At 39.1% G+C, this 24,998-nt stretch overlaps 1 protein-coding gene across 6 annotated transcripts in view; it reads left to right on the plus strand.

The window, feature by feature from the left end:
* The first annotated feature begins 5,421 nt into the window (after positions 1 to 5,421).
* The window catches only part of PACSIN2 (protein kinase C and casein kinase substrate in neurons 2), a 58,343-nt gene continuing 38,766 nt past the window's right edge, over positions 5,422 to 24,998 (plus strand). For 3 of the 6 annotated variants that reach the window (XM_080576698.1, XM_080576701.1, XM_080576702.1), the window contains exon 1: positions 5,422 to 5,577. The gene's annotated coding sequence lies outside the window, so the exon portion shown is untranslated. Of the gene's footprint in view, positions 5,578 to 21,965; positions 22,314 to 24,998 lie in introns of those variants that run through there. The other 3 variants (XM_080576699.1, XM_080576703.1, XM_080576700.1) reach the window with 3 other exon arrangements.

Raw genomic sequence — 24,998 nt, forward strand, 5'->3', positions numbered from 1 at the left:
ACAAGATGTTCAACCTTGTGTGGATGCTCTCATTCAGAGGTAAGGTGGCTCTTTTTGCTGGAGCCTAATTCTCCAAAAGATTAAAGGCTGTTTGACCTCTGATTGAGAGAGCTTAAATGGGCTTAAATCTGAGTGACTGCTAGTAGACAAGGTCATGGATCTGAGTAACTAGCCTTGGCCCTAGGCCAATCTTCCTCTAAGTGCATCTGACTGTAAGATAAAGAAACTGCTTGGGATTTCATGGGAGCAAAAAAAATTAGAAATAGAAGTCCTCAAAAGTTATGACTTTGCCTAATGTAATAACTTGCCAGGAAGAGCTAAAATAAATGTGCTTCTCAGTCTTGCTCTTCATATGCTCAAGTGATCACTGGCATAACGACAGTATTGTACAAAGAATTAAATAGACGAGCACTAAACAGCTACAGGAATTGTTATAATGACATCAGTGTAGAAGAAGCTTATTGCTAGAGTTGAATAGAGGGGCTTGCTTCCTGGGCACTAACCTTTCTCCCTATTAATTCTTTGACATGAAAGTCATTAATAAGATTCCCACAGAATAGCTTCTTTATATGGCTTTAGGAACCTAATTAGAATAGAAGAAACAGTATTATCCCTAAAGCTACTTTGTTGCTGTTGGCTTTACAATAGAACTTCTGCCTAAAATGTCCCCATCCCCTGATTCACTTCCTGCTCTAAACTTAGCAAAACAATAGACATTTCACAGAAGAGATATAGTGCTGCACTTCAGCAGGAGAACATGTCAGGCAGAGCACGTTTTTCTGTTGAAAAGGAAGGAGCTTTATTCTGTTGTTATAAAATAAGGCTGTTTCCAAAATAGTTATTGTTCATTTTACATATGTGGAACTATAACCAGGAGGTAACTCACATTTTGTGTCTGCTTTATTAAAATTACTCACTCAATCCTTCAGTTCAGTAGGAAGAACTCCATCGCATCTGGTGGGTGCGTGTTGCAATGTAACATAACACCCCTGTCCTTAGCTAGCCATTCTAACCTTAACCTGAAGGGCTCCTTAACAACAACAAACAAAATCTTTATTCCTGGATTCTTTGCAGAAAACAAGTGTGTATAGCTAAGAAAAGCTGACTAGTCATAATTTTGCTAAAACATTTGATTATTTAGAGGAAATAGGAACATAAATGGGTATCTTGCAAAGACATTGTCTTTATGGAGGAGTAGGAAGTTGTTTGAGCTGGACTTCCAAAAAATTTTTTTTAATTTTTAATTTGCCATCAAAGCTTAGGCAAGCTTCAAGAAACTTGCCATACTTGAAGCAGTCCATAGCCAGAACGTTTCCAATTGTTTTGATGACATAAAGATATCCTTACCATTGGCAGACAGTCCTCTATGCTTTAATTATTCTCAAATTTTGTACCTACTTAAAAGCATACCATTCACATCTGAGATAGACAATTGTTGTGCAATAGAGAAGTAAGGACACTACAAAACACTGATTAATAACATTAATTTGAAAAATAAGGACATAAAGACTATTTCAAATGAAAGTGTATTCTGGAAAAAAATTATTTGAAAGCTGGCCAGTTAAATAGTAAAATTAACTGATGTGAGTGGAATTAAACATTCTGAATTTCCATGTCATTGATTAGCATATGTAATCACTAATCGTAGTGCATTTGTAGTCAAAATGTTGTTTAGGGTTTAAACTTAGGTTTACAACTAAATATGTAACACTTAGGATTTTTTTATCTAGAGATAAGTATTCAGAAGAGAATGATAAAATGCTACTGCAAGAGCCAAGAAATAGCAACAAAATTTGCACTGAGTGAAGCCAAGATAAAATGTTGGTACTTAAAAGGACACATGAAATTTCTGAGGACAGCAAAGGACACAAGAAGCATGTTTAAAAATAGATTGCGTTAAAAATAAAAACAACCGTAGGATATTTGCCTAAAATGAGGGAGGATTTTTTTTTCTAGAAACTTCTTGACTTGTCCCTTACAGTCAAAATGAAATGCCCATCAATGGGCCTATATAAACTGTTAGCCTTTCTTCTAAGAAAAAAGATTGAGATAATCTTTCCCAGGATGTCACATTTTAAGTAGAACTGAAAATGCCCAGAGAACAACTGAATTTTAATATTTACAAAAAAAAAAAAAATAAATCTCAAAATGCTAAAATCAAGATGAACAATGTCATTTTAAAGTGTGATTCATGATAGCTCTAAGTTATTTATGGCATCATAAGTGTCATCATGCTGGCAGGTTGCATGACTGGTGGTAGATATAATTAGACCACTAATCTCTTTTAATTCAGTACAAGAAAAATGTAATGCTTGAATATTCATAAAGATAATTTCAATTTTATAAATTGAAAAAATAGTAGTTTACCAACCACTGAGGTATATTTCCCCAAGCAGTTTTTTCAGTGCATGTATGTTTGTATGTGGTGCATGTGACCTCAAGCCTGTATATCTACATGCATTAAACTGTATTACCATAAGTATCACAGTATCACAGATTTCTAGGTTGGAAGAGACCTCAAGATCATCGAGTCCAACCTTCGACCTAACACTAAGTACTCCACTAAACCATATCGCTAAGCTCTACATCTAAACGTCTTTTAAATACCTCCAGTGATGGTGACTCTACCACCTCCCTGGGCAGCCCGTTCCAATGCTTAATAACCCTTTCGGTAAAGAAGTACTTCCTAACATCCAACCTAAAACTCCCCTGTTGCAACTTTCGCCCATTCCCCCTCGTCCTGTCACCAGGCACGTAGGAGAACAGACCAACCCCCACCTCTTTACAGCCTCCTTTAAGGTAACTCTAGAGAGCGATAAGGTCGCCCCTGAGCCTCCTCTTTTCCAGGCTGAACAAGCCCAGCTCCCTCAGCCGCTCCTCGTAAGACTTGTTCTCCAGACCCCTCACCAGCTTGGTCGCCCTTCTCTGGACTCGCTCGAGCACGTCCATGTCCTTCCTGTAGCAAGGGGCCCAAAACTGAACACAGTACTCGAGGTGCGGCCTCACCAGAGCCGAGTACAGGGGCACAATCACTTCCCTAGACCTGCTGGCCACACTGCTTCTTATACAGGCCAGGATGCTGTTGGCCTTCTTGGCCACCTGGGCACACTGCTGGCTCATATTCAGCCGACTATCAACCAATACTCCCAGGTCCTTCTCTGCCAGGCAGCTTTCCAGCCACTCATCTCCCAGCCTGTAGCTCTGCTTGGGGTTGTTGCGCCCCAGGTGCAGGACCCGGCACTTGGCCTTGTTGAACTTCATACAGTTGACATAACAGTTCATAAGTAATGAAGTCAAATTAAGCAGCAGCATGTGCAGACAAATTCTGCTTTCACATAGGTAATTTACAGGAAGATCAATAGCATTGATGCAAAATGTAGGCTAGGACAACTGTAATAATGTTGTTTTGTAGTTGTTTCAAATCATACACTTGGAAAGGGGGTAAAAAATTTTTCAATTAAAAATGCATTTTAAAATTCTGCTTGTTGTTACTGTCGTACTTGCTTCCAGAAGTGTCTAAGCCATTTTTCATCTAAAGGTGTAAGAAGTATAGGAAACTTTATACCTTTCTATAACTTTTATGTCTTGTACCCAGAAGAGAATATTCAGCTGCTTGGAAGTAATGTTCCCTAAAGTGGTGCCTCAAGGAACCTACAACTATTAAATTAAAATGTTCACGTAAATTGTCTTGTGGTGAATATTATTCAAACAAATTGTTATTTCTCTAGTTGTGCTAAAGTCTGAATCCAGTTTTTAGTACAAAAATGTTGTATAAATTATTCACTTCTGTTCATCCTCCATTCCCTAGGGAGGCAGAACCAGTGCAAATCCCATGTGAAGAGGACTCCTAAAACAACTCTATTGCCTTTGAGCTGTTACATGAGGCTAAGTTTGCTATATCTATATATATACATTAATGTATAAATAAAACATCTAAGCAGTACAGGGGCCTAGGAACATCCATGCATACAATCAGTTGATTTTAAGAATAAGGAACTGTTTTCCTCATATTTGAAAGGCTTTTTGTAGCCAGAATCAGTGTCCAAATATACATCTCTTGGACCATTTAGTCATTGGCCCCACACTGTCCTAAAATAAGAGCATGAGCCCTGATTTTCACAGGTGGCAGCATGTATGTGATTGGGACTGGATTTGCACAGCAAAACCATTTTGGGGTACAAGGTGGTATTCAATCAACTCTTTGTAGACCACTTTTTTTTTTTTGTCTGTCTATCACCAGTTCCAGGTTGAACTTCTGTCCTCTGACAAGTGGAATTGCCTTTTATCACACCGTGAACTTAGTTCTGCCAGAGAAAGAACTGACTTGCTCTGAATTCCTGTTCTCTTAAATCGTTGAACAAGTTTGAGCATTATTTGACAATACGAATAGATGAATGACTGCTCTGATGCTGAGGCTGAAGAAAGTCTAACTGTTCTGGCAGGGAGGCATTCCAGCTTTGGCAGTGCTTTAGGCAAAACAGGAGCTTGAGTCGTCTCCATACAGAAAGAGGGGTATTTATGATTGTATATATCACTTGTATGCTTGTGCGAAGAGAGCTGGTTTATTCGAAGCTTGATATGTTTAACGAGAGAGACTGTGTGGAAAAGCATTCATCTCTGGCCAGAAATGAGAGAAGAATCTGAATGTTGAGATTCCTCACCTTAAACCTAAAATCGTAACTTTCAACATAGGAGAGAGAATAAAAAGAGCTTGGGAAGGGGGGAAATCATGGTAAATCTTTGAAAGCTTACCCCTGACCAAATTTCCCAGTATTGTTAACTGCAATTAATTCAAATGAAGTTGTTGAGGACCTTTCTTCAGAAGGTAAAATTTACCCCCGTGCTGTGGTCTCCTTGTCCTTCTGGGCTAATCTAAATTCACTGTGAACTTAAAACTCCTTGAGTTAATGAGTCACGCATTTCGTGAAGGAGCACAGGAAGACTTGGCGTCTGCGCTGATTATACGCAGGCTTGCATAAGGAACGTGGCCAAGAGGAAAGTGCGCTGAGGACCGCCTTGTGCAGCCCTTCCCAACGATCCCCGGAGCGGGCCGCCCTCCGGGACAGCACTGGGGCCGGAGCAGGGAGAAGGGCAGAAGGGAGGGAAATCCTAAAAGCGGCCGGGGCAGAGCTGAAGGGACGAGCCAAGGTTACCGCGACAGCTGTCGCCTGGAACCTGAAACACTCCATCTATAACACCCCTAAAAGACAGGCAAGGGCTGGAGTACCGACGGTATCTCCAAGGAGCTACAGCCCCAGCCCCGCATACTTCACGGCGCAGCCGGCCGTTGGGGCGCTAACTGCACCGGCAGTCGTTGGGGCTCCCCCCCCCCCCCCCCCAGCTCTCTTCAGCCCCAGCCGCCACCGAGGAAACGGCGTTAATTGGCAGCCGCTTCGAGCCAATGGGCGATGGCGGGGCGGGATCCGTGCATGGTCTCGCCCAATGGCGGGGCGGGGCGGCTGGAGCGCAGGGACCGTGCTCATTGCCTGCGCCCCTCTCCCTCCGTCCGTCCGTCCCTCCTCCGTCCTCACCTCAGCGCCGCTGGGCACCGGGCACGGGTGGCTCCCGGCGTTCCAGGTGAGGGCGGCACCGCCCTGGGCTCCAGCAGACGGGGGTTGGGGTACGCAGCCCCCAGCGGAGCCGTGCGGGGAGGGGCTGCGAAATGGCGGCCGGGGTGGTAGTGGGGGTGAGGGGCTAGGCTCCCGCTGCGGGGTCGGGGTGGCGGCGGCGGCGGCGGCGGCGGCGGCGGCGGCGGGGTGAAGGCCGTGCGGGGAACGCGAAGCTCTCCTTGCTTGGCGCATGGGGGTGGAAGGGCAGGGCCGGGGATGACGCCACGGGCCGGGCAGGCTCTGTGCTGGGGGGGGAGCTGGCTGCTCTGGGAGTGGGGCGAGGAGGGAGGGTCATTTTTTATTTCCTTCCCGCTCTCGGGTTTGAAATCCCCGTGGCCGAGATGATGGCCGGTAAGGATGTCTATTGGGGGGGAGGTAAAGTGAGGTTAGAAACTGCTCGCAGCCTCCTGAGTCCCTGTAGCGACCTAGATAGGTCGGGCTTCTTGGTCTTGCTGTTCACATCTTCCCTCTTGACTTTCCTTTTTCTGGCTTGTGGCAGGAACCTCATCTTCTCCCAGAGCAAAACATCTGTGCGATAGAGAGAAGCCTCTTTATGTACACCGAGGCTACCTGGTCAGAGACAGGCTGGGTACCCACGGTGTCTGTGTGGCACACTGTGTCCATCTTTCCCAGCTGCTTGTCTGTTTCTGCTTGGAGTGACTCAGAAGTTCATAGCTGAAGTCTTCTGAGCCTTCGTCTTTTTGCCCTCACAGTAAGGGAGGCAGGAAGGTGCAAGTGACATTTGCTGTCCTTCGTAAACTCAATGTTTGAAAGTCAAATGTAATCATGTGGTCTTAGTTATTCAGTTTTCTTGGCAGCCATTCTTTATCAAAAATGTTAGTTACTATAGTTTAAAACAAATATGCTATTTCTCACGTCCCCTGTACTTGTTTCAGTAAATTTGATCACTTCTCCACAAGCCAAACTGGGATAAAAAAATGAGCTTTAGGATGCGCTGGACTCTCGTTTCCTCTGTTGTACTCTGTATCCTCACAACAGGCTACCTGAACATTTCTTATATGCAGTGAGAGTAATTATGCCTCTTACTACAGGGGGCACTTTTTCCCCTTCTGCTTATTTGGTTTCTAGATTTTTTTCAGCCCTTCTCTAAACACAAAACACTTTCACTACTTTGAAAAGATAAAAACATTAGCAGTGCATTGTTACAATAGTCACAGTGAAGACCACATTAAGTGAGCGAGTTTCCATTCTTAGGGCAACAAAAAGATCATTCTCTTACGTTCGTGATGAGACCAATGTAAAAACATTGCTTCATTGTTTTCTGTTGGTGGAAAAAAAACATAAAAACACTTTTTGCTTAAAGGTAAAAGGTAACTTAAGCAATTTGCTGACTCTTTCAGGCAGGTAAAACTTCTTAGTTGTACTTTTTAACTATTATGGTTATTAGCGCCAAGCACTAATGCTTCTTGTTTCATACCTGTATGAAATTATTTATTGTCAAACTGCAATTTACCTTCAAAGATAGTAGTTATATTCTGCCAATTATGACTGAATCAGCTTAAACACTAGCATGTATTAGCACTTGGGACATGTCTAATTAGTTCAATACAGCATCGTTTTGGAGATCTCTGCTCCTGCCATATTGTAGCTCAGGTACAATAAGCAGGAGAGGAGTGCAGGTGCTACATTGTCCTCTGCAGCATTAACCTTAGCATGGCAGTTCAGTTTTCCAGTGCTCCAGACTCCCCTGGTTGCGTAGTTTACAGTTCTAGAGTTAGTTTCTTTGCCTCACGGTCTACATGCTGCGCAGTGCCATGCTAGAATAAACATTAAAACTGCCCCCGGGGATTAAGCTGCATACCACGCAACATCAGAGTTAAAAGAAAGATACATAGCACAGTTGTAGGTAGTGATGAAGTAGTTTATTAATGATTGACAGACAAAATTGTTTAGGAATGCTGGTGTGTTTTTTTTTCCTGAATGTTTTTTTCCTCCCTTTGAAAAGGGTATGCTGCAAGGGGATAAAGTAGTTAATGCTGAGCTGAGCAATTAGATGGCATTTATAATTGCTAGGCTTGATGTTGGCTGTATGCATCTCTGTGGATGATCTTAAGTATTCTTTAACTTTTTTTTTTTATCTCTTACTGGTTTATGACACAGTTTCCATATTGCACAAGTCAACTGCGTAGCAAAATCTTTATTTTACTTTGTAGTGTATATTTAATTGCATTTTTCCATTTGTTTTATTCCTGTAGTATTTAAACTACCATTATACTAACATGGCTTTCTGACTGCAGTGATATTCTGGACAACATTTTGATCTATGAATGTTTGTAAATACTAATTTCAGAAAATACCTATATGATCTTTTTCTAACCGGTACATGTCTTCTTAATTCTGTTGCATCGGGGCAATTAAATGTTGGTCTGAAAAATCGGTATTATGAACCCATTATTTTTATCAGATGCAATATTTGGGCAGTTTGGCATTAGACATGAGTTTAGTTCTCATGCTGTCATCCAGTGTATGGGTTCCTCTGGAGCTGAGTGAGCTGCTGTCTTAAGGAAGTCCTTATGTCAATTCTGTGCTTCCCTGCTTGTGATTAAAAAGATTGTAAAGGTTACTGTGACTTATGTTGGTAGCCTGTGGAGGCAGAAGGTGAGAGTTCAGTGTTTGTGACAGCAATGGCAAAGGATAAAATGCTTAGTGGTGCTGCTAGTCAAGAATCGTCTGTGCTTCTGTGAATCTGTATGAGTAATACAAATTATCTTAAACACGGTAAATTTATGCTTCTGAGGCAGTGCATGCTTTTCTCATTGTGGGAGATGCAGGTCTTGAAAAGCGCATCTCCTTTGACAGTAAGCCAGGAGAATGGTAGACGCAGATTTGAACTTCTTTCTCCCTAATAGGTATGTTTCGACATGCATACAAACTGATACATTGGAGTTGTCTTTTTGTTGTTTCTTGGAATCTCTGCTTTTTAAAGATGTTCTAAGATAAATTAATGATTACTTATTGCCTGAGACCTGAAATTAAGACTCTAATGCTTGAACTGAGGACTAGTTTGTGAGTTGAACAACTTTTTTTTTTTCTAATGTACTATTTAATTCAAATTCTGTTTTAATCCAGAGAGCTTCAAAAAGTATTTTTTTTCCATTTCAGCTAGACCTAGTTATTGATTTTTGGCTTGATTTAATGTATTGATGAATTTTTCTTGGGGCATGAAAAGGAATAAAGCAGGAAATATGTGATGTAATTGTACTGAGATAAACAGAGCTAAGTGCTCTGAGTCTGTTGTTCTGTTGTGATGTATTCCTGTGAATGTTACCTGGCTCGCTGGCTCACTGAGCTGGGGAAGAACAACTTGAATTCAACATCAAGAAGGCTGTTGTTTCCCAGGGTTGGTTGCCAGTCTGTGGTCATAATCCAGTTTGTCGCTAGACTTGAATGTCATTCCTTTATCTGCTCTTCTGGCATGGTATGTTGCTTGGGGCAAGAGGACAGTCAACATTTCTCTGAGGGTGTTGGTCTAAAGTCTGCATGGTTGTGTGCTCCTTGGAGTGAGTGGGTCTGCTTGAGCGGGTGTGTGCTGCCAGTCCTGTGAGGTTTGGTGGACAGGATGTGTCAATATTTGAGAAGGTACCCAGCCCCAGTTAGCAAATAGGGATCTAGCTAAGCAGGGATATTGTGAGTAGCATGGCACAGTAATTAGCTCAAAAGCAAAAAGAAAATGACTTAAAGCCTTAGTGATGTGGTTTGGTTCAACTTTTTAGAATATGCAAATATTTTAAAACTGTCCTGGCTTACACAACATACTGTAAATATTTTGTCAGTGTTGGAAACCTGTATATTGCAGTGTTTGTTCTGGGGCCTGTGCATGTTATTAACCCCTTCCTACTTGTGTAGAACTATAAGAATTCTAAGGCATCCTACAGACCAAAAATCTTAAGATTCTTTGCCTTATATCATGTGCTCTAGACAAGTGACTAATAAAGCTGGCTACAATAAAACAGCAAAAATGGAGAGGGTGAGAGTAGTCTGTCATGTTATATTATTAAATACTTGTTTCAATCAGTTTTGTTGAAACTTAAAAGGCTGGGTTTTATGTCATCTTTTGGCACGCTTATACATGCAAAATAAGAGATGCCCTGGGATTAGGTGCTGCACAGTTTTTAAGTGATACCATGAACTCCTCTGAAGAGGAGCTCACAAGTACATCCTAAACATCTCATGCCTGTTGTGATTTATATATCATATGGTTGTGATGTACTTGCGAGCTCTTAGTTTCTGATTATAAAGTAGTGGGTTGTTTACTAATACTAAAACTGGATGAACGTGGTGTTCCTGTGATCTTCTGTGCCAAATCTGAGTCTTCTCAGTTGAGATTGGAGACCAAGTCAGCTCGGGCCTGGTGTGCAAGCAGTCTCCGTGAGTCCTATCATTGTCTCTCTTCTGAGACCAAGTCTGTGTGGAGTTCCCTTGCGCTGGATGCAGCGTGCTCTGAGGTGGGGCGCTGTCACCAGGTGTGTGTGTAGGATTCCATGCAGGTTTTAGGGTTGAGAAAATGAAGCACTGGACATATGCTGGGGGGACGAAATGAGCCTGGGGTAGTGCAGCATTCTCTTCCACACGCACTTCATAGGTACCAGTTAGTGCCGTCCACCATAGGAGCTCCTGGAGGGCATTGCAGGGTGGTTGTGGAGTGGCAGTGTTCGTTAGAGATGTTAATCCTTCCCATACTTAGGGAGTATTTTTGCACAAGTGTTGCTGCTCAATTTGTGACCACTCCATCCTCTGTCGCTACATTAGAATTGTTTATTCACTTTTCAGGCCTGTGACTTATGTGACTGGGCTTCGGTGATAATTAGGCTTGAGTTGTGTTCCCAAATGCAAAAATGTAACTTTTTTCTTAATTGCTTGTCTGCCTGCCACTCCTATGAACAGTGAAAATATCTTTTTGCGTTTCAGGGTCTCAGACTTACTGGAGTACTTTTTATTTCCTGTGTTGAATGTGTGTTTGCTTATTCCTCTTAGTGTAACGTTTTATAACTTGTTAAATTAGCTCGGATACTTGTTGCCACTTCTACTCACTGACAACCCAACTGACTTTAAAACCAGGGACAGCCTGTACTGCTACGAAAATGGGAAATCATCTTCTTTCCCTGGGGGCAGCTGTTCTTGCTGCCTGCTGCTTTGGTACGAGTTGGACCCGAGTTGGTTCCCTAGTCCAGCAAGAAACTTTTTATTTTGGACAGAGGAGTTTTCAGCTGGGTAAAGCCTCACACCTGGCTTCCTGAATGGAATTGATGACATGGGGATGGGTCAGGAAGTGTGGCTGTGGACGTGTGAGAAGACCAGATCAGTCTTTGTTGGCAGAACAAATTTTATAATATAACAAAGTGGTCAGGCTAGGGCTGAGATAAGCATCCCCGTGAATAACTTCTATAAAGTTAAGTGGTAACGTGAATGTTGGGTATAAACAAGTGTCTGCATAAATGTTTATATAATTTCATGTATGGCAAAGATGGCCAGGATGTAATAAAATATAAAAGGAGTCTATATAAATGTGAGCGTTACTCATCCTAGCAGCTGAAGCTGTGCTATGCGAGCTGCTGAAATACAGCTGACTGAGATTGAAAACTGTTACCAAGAGACTATACCCTTAAACTATAGTTAAGGGAATTGAAGATTCATTTACACTTATGTTTCTCGATTTTTTTTTAACCAATTTTAGATGCATGGTTGAATAAGTTTCAAATGGTCTTGAATTTATAAACTTAAAGGTTAACTTGCTTTGTCTTTTTCTTGAAAGTTTGCTTCGAATATTGTTCTAGGATACCTGCTCTAGGTGGCCCTGCTTGAGCAGGGGGTTGGACCAGATAACCTCCAAAGGTTCCTTCCAACCCTTACCATTCTGTGATTTTTTTCATGTGTAAGGACAAGAAGATGGAATTGAAATCCTTTTCAAACTCAAACAAGTTCTAACTATAAACTAACTATAAAGGAGCTAAAAGTTTTTACTTTTTGACTTTTAAAATACTTGGTTGTAAGCAGCTTAAATGCTTGTAGTGTGTAGCACTGACACACATTCTTAAGTAATCAAATGCTGTAATTACCAAAAAAGTAAATGCTAAATAGTTTTTGGAAATTCAAGCAGAAGATTTAAACTCATCTGCTAACACTTCATTGATAAACTAGGTTTGGAGAAATAGCTTTCTAGATTGTATTCCCAAATTCCAACTCAATATTTATTTTTTTTCTTTTATTTATAGGGAAAATCTAGTTATACACAAAACCCATGCCAGGCCTTTTATCTCCTAGGCTGGAAAACCTGATTCTCTACCCTATTGTAGACTCTGCTGTTGTTTGGTTTTTTTTTTCCCTCAAAAAATAATTGAGTAAGATTCATTGGATCCTCTTGTTTTGTTCTGTGACACTGCCCCATCTGCTTTCTTAGCTATTCTCAGCAAAGTGCTGTTCCACCTGATGTTTTTTTTTTGAAGCAAGTGCCCAGACTGGCTAGCACAGAACACCTTGCCAAGAAAGCAGAGTGGGCAGTATTGTAGGACACCTTGTTTTCCTTTGTTTAGTTGTGCTCTACACTGGGAAAGGTGAAAGTTTATTCAGCAGCTATCACAAGTCTTCTCAGTTCATTGAGGTAGGACCAAGTCTGTTATTTATGTTTCTGAACACACATCTGGGGAAATTAAGGGACAGTCAATGTCCCTTAAATTTAAAGGACCTGTAGGTGAATCTTAAAATTGTTTTGAATTTGGCCAAGAAATCCTTTGGATAAAGTAGTGTATAAGCAGCTGCTTCAGCTTTGCTTGTGTTATACCTGTATTGGAGAACAATACATGGATCTAGTCTGTATTGAATGACTGGAGTTTTAGCACTTCGTTTAGATCAGGGTATCACATGGCTCCTATGTGTCATGTGGGTATTGGGAGTAAAATCTGTGGTGTGCAGCTCTAATGGGTGTCAAGTCATTAGCAGTTCTGATGCATCTGATCCATGCAAAACAGTAGTAATTGATACATGTGAATATTTAAAACAAACATACACTTAATTCTGGATTTATTTCACACTGCAAGGCAACCTATAGCTTCTTTACTTTAGACTTTGATCAGTCTAATAAGACGTGAAGTAGTCTCAGTTTCTCTAAAGATCCAGTTCAGTGGCTTTTTCTACCTTCCCCTGCAGAGAAACGAAAACTGCAACTGGGTATCTTTGATACTTTTATCCTTTTCTGCCCTTCTCCCCTTTCCTGCAAAAGAGGCAGAATAGGAAGTCTCTTTGCTTCTACACGTTAGTAGGTATTATAGAAACACTTTCCTTTGTATAAGCATGGACAAACTGTGCTAAATTTAGCGTGTAATGTCTGCTAATTGAACAGAATTCCTAGTTTTGTGGTAATTTTAACCGATCTTATGCCATTTCCAAGATACCTTGCTTGGATGGCAAGGAAGTATGGAAAGAGTCAAGCAGGTCTGATGCCCTTAAATACATCTAAAGGTATTTTCATTGTGCACATTTTGTGTTTCTTGCTTTTGCAGTGTTTATTTTCCAATTCATACATATGGATAAATACATTTTTTTTAATTCATTAATGCTGTACTGGTGTCATATCCTTTAAGATTAATCTCATTAAGTCTGAGGGAAATGATGTTACTAGTTCAGCAGTGAAGTTTATAAAGTTTCTATGAAATTATTAACTTTCAAGGATGTGTAAAGTATCTACTTTGGCTAGAATACTCACTGGCATGCAATTTATATGGTAGGAAAAATACCATGAAGAGCTGTTGTACAGATTAGCTCTTTAAAGCTGAAAATCTTACAAACATGCTTCTATAAAACTGTTTTGAATTTTTCTAGAAAATAATGGATCACGTGGACATTTGAATCTTTATTATAGTGAACAGTTAGAGAACAAAGTTATGTAATACATTTTCAGAAAGACTTTGTATAACACCTTTTTGAAGCACTGTTTATAATGCAGTAGCAATTGGACTTGAGCAGTGTTTAGTCCTTCAAATGGGGAGAAATAAGGAACATAAAACAGCTATTGCTAAATTGCTTTGTTGTGATGGCTGTCACAGGTTTGTGCATGTGCTGTGTTTATTTTAACTTTATTTTATTGATAGATGCAGCAGTTGATGTGGACTCCTGGCAGTCTATTTTTGGAAAAAAAAAGTGAATGAGGCATTGATTACTTTTTTCAAATATAAGTAGCATCAAAGTCGTTTCCATCACTTGCTAGTAGTGTAAAATTTCTGAACAGGGAGCACTACCCCATACCCATTGAGGGTTAGCTGCTGCTTGTCCTGTTCTTTCATGTATTAAATGAAAGAATGTGTGTCTAAATTTATTTTAACTACAGTCCTCTAGGAATCTCTGCATTGTTCTTTATGCCTGGGGTCTGCTGTCCAGAATGAATTGAGTTTTAGCTATTTTCTTTAGTTACGCACCTATGCTGGCTCATGAAAATATTTGGAGTGTGAAAAATATAATATATTGCACCTAGGCATTTATATCAGAGTCGGCATGCATGTTTAAATTGGGCTTACTGTGAAAAATCTCAGTCTGGGCATAGTATTTGCTTTAGGAGGAAGGGATGAAAGTCATGTCTTCTGCATCTTTCACCATCACCGAATTCCAAGTACTAAGCAGCTTTATATAGCTCCGTATACTGAGAGATGCTGAGAATTTAACTATGCAAGCTTAAAAAGACATTTTTAAATCTTGTTTCCCAGATGGCCAACTTTCTAAAAAATCATCAAATTGGATGAAAGACTGTGGTTTAGCCTCTGCTGGCAGCTCAGTCTGACAGCCTCTTGCTCGCTCTCCCCATGTGGGATGGGGAGAGAATTGGAGAGGTGAAAGTACGAGAACTCAGGGGCTGGGATAGAGAGGCTCACTGGGTAAAGCAAAGCAAGGAATTCGGTCACTGCTTCCCACGGGCAGGCAGGAGTTCAGCCCCCTCCAGGAGAGCACGGCTCAGCATGCAGAGCGGTCCCTGGGGAAGACAAGCACCATCACCCTGAATGTCCCCCCTCCTTATTCCTTCTTTATACCAGTTTTATTGCTGAGTGTGATGTCCCTCTGGCCAGCTGGGACACCTGTGCTGGCTGTGCCCCCTGCCAGCTCCTGGTGCATCCCCAGCCTCCCCGCTGGCAGGGTAGCATGAGGAGCTGGAAAGGCCTTGGCTCTGTGTGAGCCCTGCTCTGCAGCAGCTGAAACATCCCCCTGTTATGTTTTCATCACAGATCCAAAACATGGCATTGTGTGAGCCTCTACAAACAAAATTGACTCTGTCCCTGCCGAAACAAAGATGAATACAAGTAGTGATTTGGCATACATGTCTATGTATAGCTGAACTTTTTGTCTAGAGCTACCATACTGAAACTTAAATATTGAAGCAAACAAAAACTTACCTACTTAAAAATCCACTTCACAACTGGTTGTTGGAATTGTAATTTTGCCTACAATCTAAAAACCTGACTTAGAGTTACTGGTTATCTGTGTTAAGCTGAATGAATTTGGGTAATAAATTGCATCCAGATCCTGAAATTGAGTAATACCTTGCAATACTGTGTCATTGAAATAGCCTAATTAGAGGACTGTAAAGGATGATTTTAGAAGTCTTCAGAATTTGGATAAGCTTTTAATGCCCCTGTGTTATAGACGAAAGTGTTGGATTTGTACTTGCATGTCATTGGACTTGAGCTACATGAAAAAATTCTGGCTCAAAAGAACCCCTTCTATAACAGTGTGTTCTGATTTCTTTATATCAGGGTTATCAATATGACTTGTTTTCCTTTCTATCTATCCTACTTGTGTTACTTAGTGCTAGCATCTATTTACTTTTACCTTTCCCAGACACTAGAAAATGGACAGTGGTAGTGTATTTTGGTTCATATATGTCAGCTGGAACCAAGTGGAGTTACTTTTACTAGCTGGGGTTAGTGTTACTATTTTGGTAATTTTGTTAGTAGTATTTAGTCCAAGCTGCGACTTGACAATAAATGCATTCAGAAGGTTGTACAGATTGAGAAGACTGGCTTTAGAAACTTCTTTTTTAAATGCTGTGGACATACAGTTCATATATACTAATACAAAAATAAATAAAAAAAGAAGAAAACTTAGAAAAACCCTTAGGAACTCTTTTGGTATCAGATAGCACTACCTGTTGCAGTTTGAAGTTGCTCTAGTCTGTACTAGGCATTGTTATTCAGTGGCTCAGAAGAAAGAACTTGCTGCAGAAATTCAAAGGTCCTTTGGAAAAAACTTTTTGCGTTTTTTTCTTTGTATCTGTACTACTGGACTGTCAGAGTTTCTACTTGAATTAATGTTGTTTCTCAATGGTGTCATTTTTAAATAACTGGCTACAGGAAGGAGTAAAATTCAATTTACTTTTGATTTCATTAGGAGCTTAAAGTCCTTTCCAAGAGCTTTGTGTCAAGTATTGTAGGTTCTTTTACAAAAAGTTCTCAAAACTGAACTCTGTGTGGATCCTCTATTCTAACCAAATGTCTAACTGAATTAGACTGGCTTGATGCCATTAGAATTCTTTAATTTGTGTAAAAATAAGAACAAACACAAACAATTCTGGGAGAATAGTTGCCTTCCTTTGAAAGGAGCTTTAGGTGCTGGTGATAGAAATGCAGGACTAAAATATTCTGGTTTAGAGATTTTTTTAAGACTGTAGTCAGGCATTATTTGCTGACTTTTTTCATGTTCTTGTGATTTGTGTTGTGAATAGTAATGCTGGACTTTCTATGCTTTCAGAGCAACTTCAATCATGTAATCGGGTAATTGAGTATTTAATAACTGTGTGAGAATAATGAGAGAAAATGCAAATAGTGAGGAGGAGGGTAGGAAAAAGAACATACCTTGTGCCAATGGATGTTACAAAAAAGGATATTAATGTAATAAGAAATAGATGTTTATACCAGGGTGTAACAGGCCTGGGACAAAGTTTATTTTGTTGAGTGTTTATGTACCCAATGAGCTTTCTTTCAAGCTATTAGGTACATGTCTATTTGCAGTCTATGTATAATGGAAGACCTGTATCATTACATGAATCAGATATAGCTTTAATTTCTCTGTTGTACCAGAAAAATGTTTTGTTATTGTGACACTTTTCTTCAGGTATTAGAATTCCTAGTTAAAAGGTTAGGCAATGGCTGTGGCTACAAGATTCAACCGTGTAGTCTTCTTCTGTAGCGTAAGGGCGGGGGGGAAAGGGTTATAAGTGTGTGTGTGGAAGTTAAAAAAGCAAACAAAATGGAACTGACTGGGAACAGCAAAGTGATTAATCTTTTGAGTATAGCATGTTTTTCACTGACGATGATTTTTGTGTGTTAAAACTTCCATCTTTAAGTGTAATACTGTTTTTTTTCTTTTTTTGTCTTTGATGCATCAAATATACAGACGTTTTGCTTCCATGAAGTAGCTGTCAGTTTATCTTTCGGATATGGAAACTTATGCAAATGATTTTGGTATAACCTGAACTTCAAGTTAAACAAATCTATTAGTGTTGTTGGTTCTGCTGTGAGGACACTCACCTTGCTATAAAAGAAATGTTGTTATAGGAGTGTGTTATGGACCCTTCAGATAGTGGTACCAGATGTTCATAAGACTTCGTTGCACGAAAAAAAAAAGACGATTTCTTTCATTTTTTTAGTGTTCTTTTTTGAACAATACATATGTCTAAAAGACATCTTTGCATGTTCTGAAATAACTTCAGTAAATCACTATACATCCCCCAAGCTATATTAAATATATTGCTTTGTTGTTTTGAGAGCTTAAGGTTTAGGAGCTAGGAGAGTTGATCACTTTTTAAAGCAGTAGTGGACTGAGGGCTAGCTCAATTGCGTGAAGGTTATTTGCGATGATGACTCTTCAGCAAATGTTACCAAGGTGATAGCTGCACTTACTGTTAGTGGGTTAGAGCAACTTATGGCTTTCCCAAGAAAGCTCGCGAGGAATGAGTGAGAGTTACCATCTGTGTTGTTTATTTCCAGTGCTGACATTGAGCTTTGTGGGTCTAACTGGGCTTCCATCACTCAAAAACCTTCTGGATTTGGTATGTTTTGCTGTCTGGGCAGATGATGGCTTGTCTCTGATGCGCAGTAGGAACCATAGAGAAGTAGTAAGAATGCCTGCCCCTTCACTAAAACCATTGTCTTTTGAAGTAATCAAAATTGACAAATGGTGTGCAGAAATAGGAAATGAGTTTCTAGGCTATTTTTTAGATGCAGGGTTACTACATTTTAAACACTACTTATATTGGACAGTTGCATTAAGGCTCTAAGCCTTCAGAATCAGAACTGGAAAATGCCAGTACGTAAGTTTCCCAATGTTTTTGACTGAAATGTTCATTTGACCCATGACGTTGAAGAGTGTGATTACAAAAATGATCACCATGGTATGTTACTCATGAATCCTGTGTCATGTGTCTTGCATATCAATTTTTTATCATGTTCTTCACTGTTTTTATTTGTCAAAGCCTTTTTCTGCAACGTTTTAAATTAATATCAACTTCTTTTATTCTTCCTTCTACCATGTGGTAAAGACAGTTAAAGGTGGGATATGTTAGTCATTGACTAAGCACATGGTTTGGTTTTCTTCTTGAGGAATACTTGTTCAAATAGAAATCTTATTTTCAATGGTAACTTCAAGACACTTCTGCATAACTGAAGCTTTCAACTTGCAGCTGTTTCAGCTGCTGAACCATTCAGTCTTTTTTTTTTTGATTCTGCTCAAACTCTGAACTGACGATGCGTGAGCAGATAAGACTCTGCAATGGTAATCATATTTAGACAGGTGACTCATTTCAGTAACCACAAGCTATTCCAGAACGTGGGGTGAGGTGTCCGTCCGACATGGGCCAGAGAGCCCCCACCTCTGTAATGTGGCGAGCAGCTCCCTGGGGTCACTGCCCCTGCCTCCCCGCGGGGACCGAGTGAGGTGCTGCTCCAGGGCAGTGTATCCAGGTTTTGGAAGACAAACTTGGTGCTTCACAGGGAGGTATGGCATGTGAACTGCTCAGATATTCCAGCTGAACTCATAAGTACAGGATTGCTGTCTAGCCGGTGAAACCTTACATTGGAGGTGGGCCCTGGGAGCACTTCTATAAGATTACAGGGAATTCCCATGGTGTTAAACATAGCCTTAGGCTAATGGCATAAAGACTCCATAGTACAGAGGAGAATTATTTTCCATTCCTGGCTGTGTGTGTGTATAGACCATATATACACGTGGCTTATGTACAAGGTAAATTTTAAAAATCTGTCTTAAGCATTTCTGTTTGAGTGTGCACAAATTTGATATTTTAATTCCAGAGTAATTGTACTCTACGATACTAGCCTTCTGTGTCATGATTAGTTCATGTTACACTACATCATAGAAAAATGTAATTCTGTCTTTGGTAGCAATTGTTTCTGGTTTTGAGAAATGTTGTAGAACCATTAAAAATGCTGAAGTTAATTAGCAGTGTATGTGAAGAACGAATAAAGTTGTATATCACATGTTTTTACTGATAATTTGCTACAAAACTTTGGATCTTGACCATATATATAGTTCACATGTGTGTAAGTAGCCTTATGTATTTTAATTTTCAATGCTTATTTTTTCAGATGTTAACATTGTGACAGCACTAGATTCAACTTTCCATTGTTTAAATCTCATCTTTCTGTCTTTTAGTTGTTAACAAGATGCAGGTTAAAGGCTGCTGTTTAAATGCTACATAGTGATGACACAGTCTTTTTAAATTAAAAATCACAATGGTAATGGCAAGTGCAAGAACGGTAGTTAATGGGACCTCTTGTCCTAATTTCCTTGAATCTCATTCCAATTTGGATTATGGGGTAGCTGGCTGACCTACTTGTACATCAGTCGAGCATTACTTTAAAATGGCATAAAAAGCTTTCCTCCCTCTGAAAAGGGGGAGAAGCATAGAAAAAACTAGTCTGGGATTAGTTGAGTAAATTAAGTGTGTGTTTGTGCACATTTTTGTGTTTGGAGGTTCTACATTTGAATGACTTGTGTGTTTGAGAGCTATTAAAGGATAGCTAAAGTGTATCTAGATCTCTGGAAATTGTAGGGCTAGCTGGCTACTTTTTTCTAAACTCCTAATGAGATTAGTAAAATGCTTAGAACTGAAGAAAAACTTCCAGCTTCTTGTTTGCCTAACCTTGAGCTCGTCTGCCTGTTTTAATGCATCGTCTTGTTTTGTACGCCAAAAACTTTAGATTTTCAATTGCCTCAGTGTTAAAAATTGGTTTGTATACTGTATGTGACGTAAACAGAAATAAAACCCAAAAACTAGAAGCAAATTTAGTTCTGTGTGTATTTATCTTGTCAAATTATGTGCACAAGGCTATAAAATGAGATCTGTGACCTTCAGAGTGATACTTCCAGGTAGCTTAGACCTGTGGGTTTAGTACATAGTAACGCTTTAATGTTGCTTACATAAACGAGCAAGTTTGTATTATATTTATTAAAAAATAAAATAAAATAAAGTGTTTGTAAAGGTTATTTAATTGTACTAGGTCAGCAATCCCATGTTGTGTGGATTACCAAGTGGGATAAGTAAAGGTCTCCTGTACTTGTTGCAGTAATTACTCTTTGAGGATCAGAAAATTAAATTGCTTAGGAACGTGGGAGTCCTGGCTAAAGTTTACCTCAGATTCACTGAGCCTAAAATCTGGTTAAACAGAATTCAAGTGTTTCTCTTTTCAGTGGCCATGTTAATGAAACTAAGTAGCAAGCAACCTTCTTTTCCACCTTAATGCAAACAAACAGGTAGATGACCCTGACTGTTCTTGAGAAGCCAGATTCAGTTTGCTTTAAAATCAGAATTAATCTTATTTAATATGAAATATGAAACATGGTCACATGTTCACTTGTACTGTTACAGTAAATGATTGACTCTGAAATACATGAACAGGTCTTTTGTTGTTCCTTAAGGAATAATTGGTTATTTAATTTGCTGGAAAGAAGGATAGTCAGAGCTGTGTATGCCTGTGCTTGTTTTACACCTACACTTACGAATTGCATTCTGCAGAGGTCTGTAATTTCTGTTTCAGTTCCAGAAATGATGTGACACTGGTGACGTGATCTATAAAGTTTCTCACAGTGATCACAGCTGAGAATGTTGCTTTCAGGTTGTAGGGCTATCTTCATTAGCAGTTTTTACATTGCTAGAATGGGGGAAAATATTAAACTAGCCTTGAGCATATCTTGAGAATTGAGGAGTATCGTATGGTAATTTGTCCTGCCTTCTGTCAGCAGGACTATAGCACTGAGAGGATAATGGTTGCAGAAACATTGCTAATAATTGAAGCTACCATTTAGAGCTGTTTTACAGCTCTGAACTAAGTCAGCAGTTATGCGGATGGTTATTTTATTTCTGCATTAGCAGAAAGGGTCCTAAGGTATAGTTCTGTACCTTTTGTTCAAGGAACCACCATGAGCTATACTAGCAAAAGATTACTGATGTTATAGGATATTTCTATCACTGTACATGTGTTAAGTAGCTGTCCTAATAAGCTATTTTGTCTAATAGAGAATCATAATCCCAAAAGGCCACAAAGAGTTTTGTGTGGACATGTGATGCCTGTACAGTGTGTTAAGTATGAGTGCATTGATGTCTGAGAAACTGAGATATATGACTAGGTTTTGGAGTCTTTTCTCCTCTTCCATCTTCAGTAGTGTCCTTCTGAGACTGTAGAAAGGCCTGTTATGGGTTTTGCTTTCTCTATTACTTTCTCCGTGGCAAGAAAAGCATTACTTTTTGTTTTCCAGTTGTCTTGCTTTTACTTGATTTATTTACATCTCAAAAAAAAAAAAAAAGAAAAAGAGAGACAGCAGAGTTAACAACTACGTGAAAAGTGCACGTTCATCTATGTCCACCAGTGCAACTAGCTTCCCCTGCCCCAATCAGTCTTACTAGGTTCTGCCAAGCACAATCATGTCTCTGTAAGACTAACAGAAGGTACAGTATGCTGACATGTTGTTAATGCACTTATTTACAGTTTCTGTTTTCTTCTCTTTGGAGGGGCACATCTGTTAGTCTTAGGGCTGAATTTGGTTCAAACGAGGTCTACGAGTTGGTTTTCTCTTGATGTAAAGAATAGTAGCTGCTTTACTTAACATAACCTTCAGATTCAGGAAGAGTAGCATGTTTGACCTTAATCCCAGGATTTAGACTTGCCTCTATTCAATATGTGTCAGTATTTCATTAATTAGTATTACAGTCCCATATTTCTGGAGATGGAAAAATACAGCTTTTGACTATGGAACACAGAAACAACACAGCTGCTTCCTAAGCAATGCATCTGCAAAATATGCCTACATGTTTCACTGATGTATTTAAAAACTGTTTTCCACTTAACGCAGTTGTATGATTAAAAATACCTTCCTGTAATATGGCCTAGTAGTGGTCTATTCTGGAGATTATAGGAATGAATATTCATCTTCACTGCAGTACGTAAACATCGGAAACATGTGAGTGAAAACCCTGCGTTGGTTTGAGTGCTGCAGTTTGAAAAAAATGACCTTAGCTTGAGCGACAAGGTTTTCAGCAGCCAGCAGGAAATGATGAAATGTGCTCTGAGAGAATTGTTTGTGGAAGTGGAGGTCAGGCAAAGCTGTGCAGGTATTGCAGCTCCCTGTGCAGTTGTGCTGCTGAGCTCCATATTTGGAAAAATGCAAGTGAATTAAGACACGGCTTTTAAGGTAAGTATTTTGCTTGCCAATTTAACAGTTGGTTTTTTTCCTACCAAATATTTACTGTGCTGCTCAATAGAAGAAACGAAAGTATTTTTGGCCAAATGAATGTGATTCTTTGGTAAAGACTAACATTTGTCAAATATGAGAGGGTTTGTTTGATCATGGCTGAAACGATGGTTCTCAGTGTCTAAAACACAAATATCCTTCTAGCAGTGATTATTGTGTTACTTTTATATACTCCTGTGGGATTTTCTATTTAAGTACAGCAGTGTACATGTTTTGTGGTACTTGTGTGGTCAGATGAGCACCATGGCACCTTTTTATCTTTAGATAAAAGATGTAAAGCTTTGATATCTGAGGCAGCGCTTCCTAATACTCTGTTTTGCTTCTTAATTGTATGCCATTTTAGAGCGGTTGTATATGTCACTTTTCTCTGCAGCTACTTTGTCAGTACAGCTGTAACCACTGTTTCACATTTTCTCTATTGGAGAATGCATCACTGCAAGCCTCTTTTTCAGTTTCTCTGCACTATCCTTTTTGCACCACTGTCAAATTTTAGTTAAACTTGTTTTTTGTGTGGTAGAATCAACTAAGTATTAAGTATGTGGGTTGTAAATACTTCCACAAAGACTTTGTTGAAATCAGTTTTCATTACAAGGGATGTACTAGCCATCTAGTTCCACTAGCTAAAGGGTTATTATTTAAGTGTATGGCCACTTTAAAGATTTCTTGCAAACTACCAGTGTTTTCCAAGTGTAATTTGCAAGGTGAAGGGATGTGGTCTTCTGCCCCCTTCTTGCTTCTTGGAAACATACCTAAAGGCATATTTTTCTCATTTTCATTTATACAAACAGGGTGTCAAATACAAAGGTTTATTTCATTTTTGGAGACCTTGGCAGGGCATGTTAGTTAGTGGGTCATGTCACGGAAACTGCAAAAGTGAACATTAGAAAAAGGTGCAGACTTCTATTCAAACAGAGTTTTTTCCTGCAGTTTAATGTGTTAATCACTCAGGTTAAATAATAATAACTTCTGATTTAGTTTACAATAGATACAGTATTTAATCTTTCAAATTATTTAAAATGTTATACTGTTATGAGTTCTTCAGGTGGTTTCCTGGCAAAATTTACTGAAAGCCAATTTTATTGTGCTTTTTTTCTGTCATTAAGAAAGCATTAATATATCTATTTAGAGTATCTATTTAGAATGGGATTTTTTTCTATCAAAAGTCAGTGTTGCAGGGTTTAAAACCTAAAATGCAAGTGCTTTGTGACCAAAAAATCTGCTGTTAAATTGCTCTCTTATGTTGCTTCTCTTCTGTGTATCTCAACAGAAATGGGAGCATGATTTTTTTTAATGTGTTATGGTTAGCTTCTGTATTTAATGTCAGTGAAGGACACTATTCAAGGATGCTTTTTATTGTATTTTTTTACTGTTTTTTCCCCTCATTAGCTAAAGAATCTGCAGATGGTACTCAGTACATGTCAGAGTAGCACACCTCCAAAGTTTGTTTGAAAATTAAATACTGATTAAAGCCAGGATTAGTCAGTTTGTGTGAAAACCAGTGTAACAAAATGTTCACCTCAGTCATTCTGAAACAATCACCTGAGACGCTCTTTTAAAAACATTTAGCTCAATTACAGTACTTGTATTCAAAAATCTATTATTTAACAGTACTTCCTTTCCTGTTTTTAGGAACAGTCAGTATAGAAATCAGTCTGAAAACTTGGGGAGAGATTTTGGGGAATGGTTGTCTCCCTTCAACAGTTACTGATTAATATACAATGACTATAATAAGATGATGCATTTTCATCCTCCAGTGGGATTAAATGAAATAGCTGAAAAAATACTTTAAAAAATAGTACCTATATCCTTTGCAAACTTCAGGGTATGTTTTCTAAAAGGTATACTTCAAAGGCTTTTTAGCAGACATGCTTCTGAGTTCTTAACAGTGGTAATGATGCTCTTAGTGTTTTTTTTCCCCTTGGTATAAATATTGACACTAAATAAATAAACACTAGAAACTGGAGTTGCTTTGCTTCAATGTTATAGTTCCAAAACCCAGATATTAGGCAAGTTAAACTTTGACTAATTTGCTTTTGACTTTATCTTAGATGAATATCTGAAGTTTTTGAAAGCACTGGGAACAATGTATTTCATATAACCTTCATTTTGTGTTACCTGTTCATATGCTTTTGACAGGATCTGTGGCAACTGCATTTACACACTTGTCATAATTTTGTTGTATATGTCATTTTCTAACACTGTATTGCAGTTCATGCAGTAACGTTCAAGTCTGTGAAAGGTCAAACGCTCTTCAACAGTTCTTGTTTTAAAGGATGTCTGAATATGTAAGAGGGATTTAGATTTTGCAGTAGATTCTAAAGGACAGGAAAGATTTTTGGAAAGACTTCAGATCTTGTAGGCAGTCTTTTTCTTTTCTAATTATGTTTCTTGTTTTGGGAGATCCTGAGATTTCTTTATTCAGAAGAATATTTGAGGAGATTGGAATACAATATTCTCATGTTATCATGCTTATTTCTCTTCATGATGTAGTAGGGATTAGGATTTGTTTATGTTTCTTTTCGTATTAGTGTTGTTTGAGCTTAATGCTGTTAGGTTCAAAAATGTTAGTTTCCATTTCTGAAGGCTATAAAATAGCATGTATGATCCTTGGTATAGTTAACCTTT

The sequence above is a fragment of the Anser brachyrhynchus genome, assembly GCF_964034855.1.
Source record: "Anser brachyrhynchus genome assembly, chromosome: 1".
NCBI lineage: Eukaryota > Metazoa > Chordata > Aves > Anseriformes > Anatidae > Anser > Anser brachyrhynchus.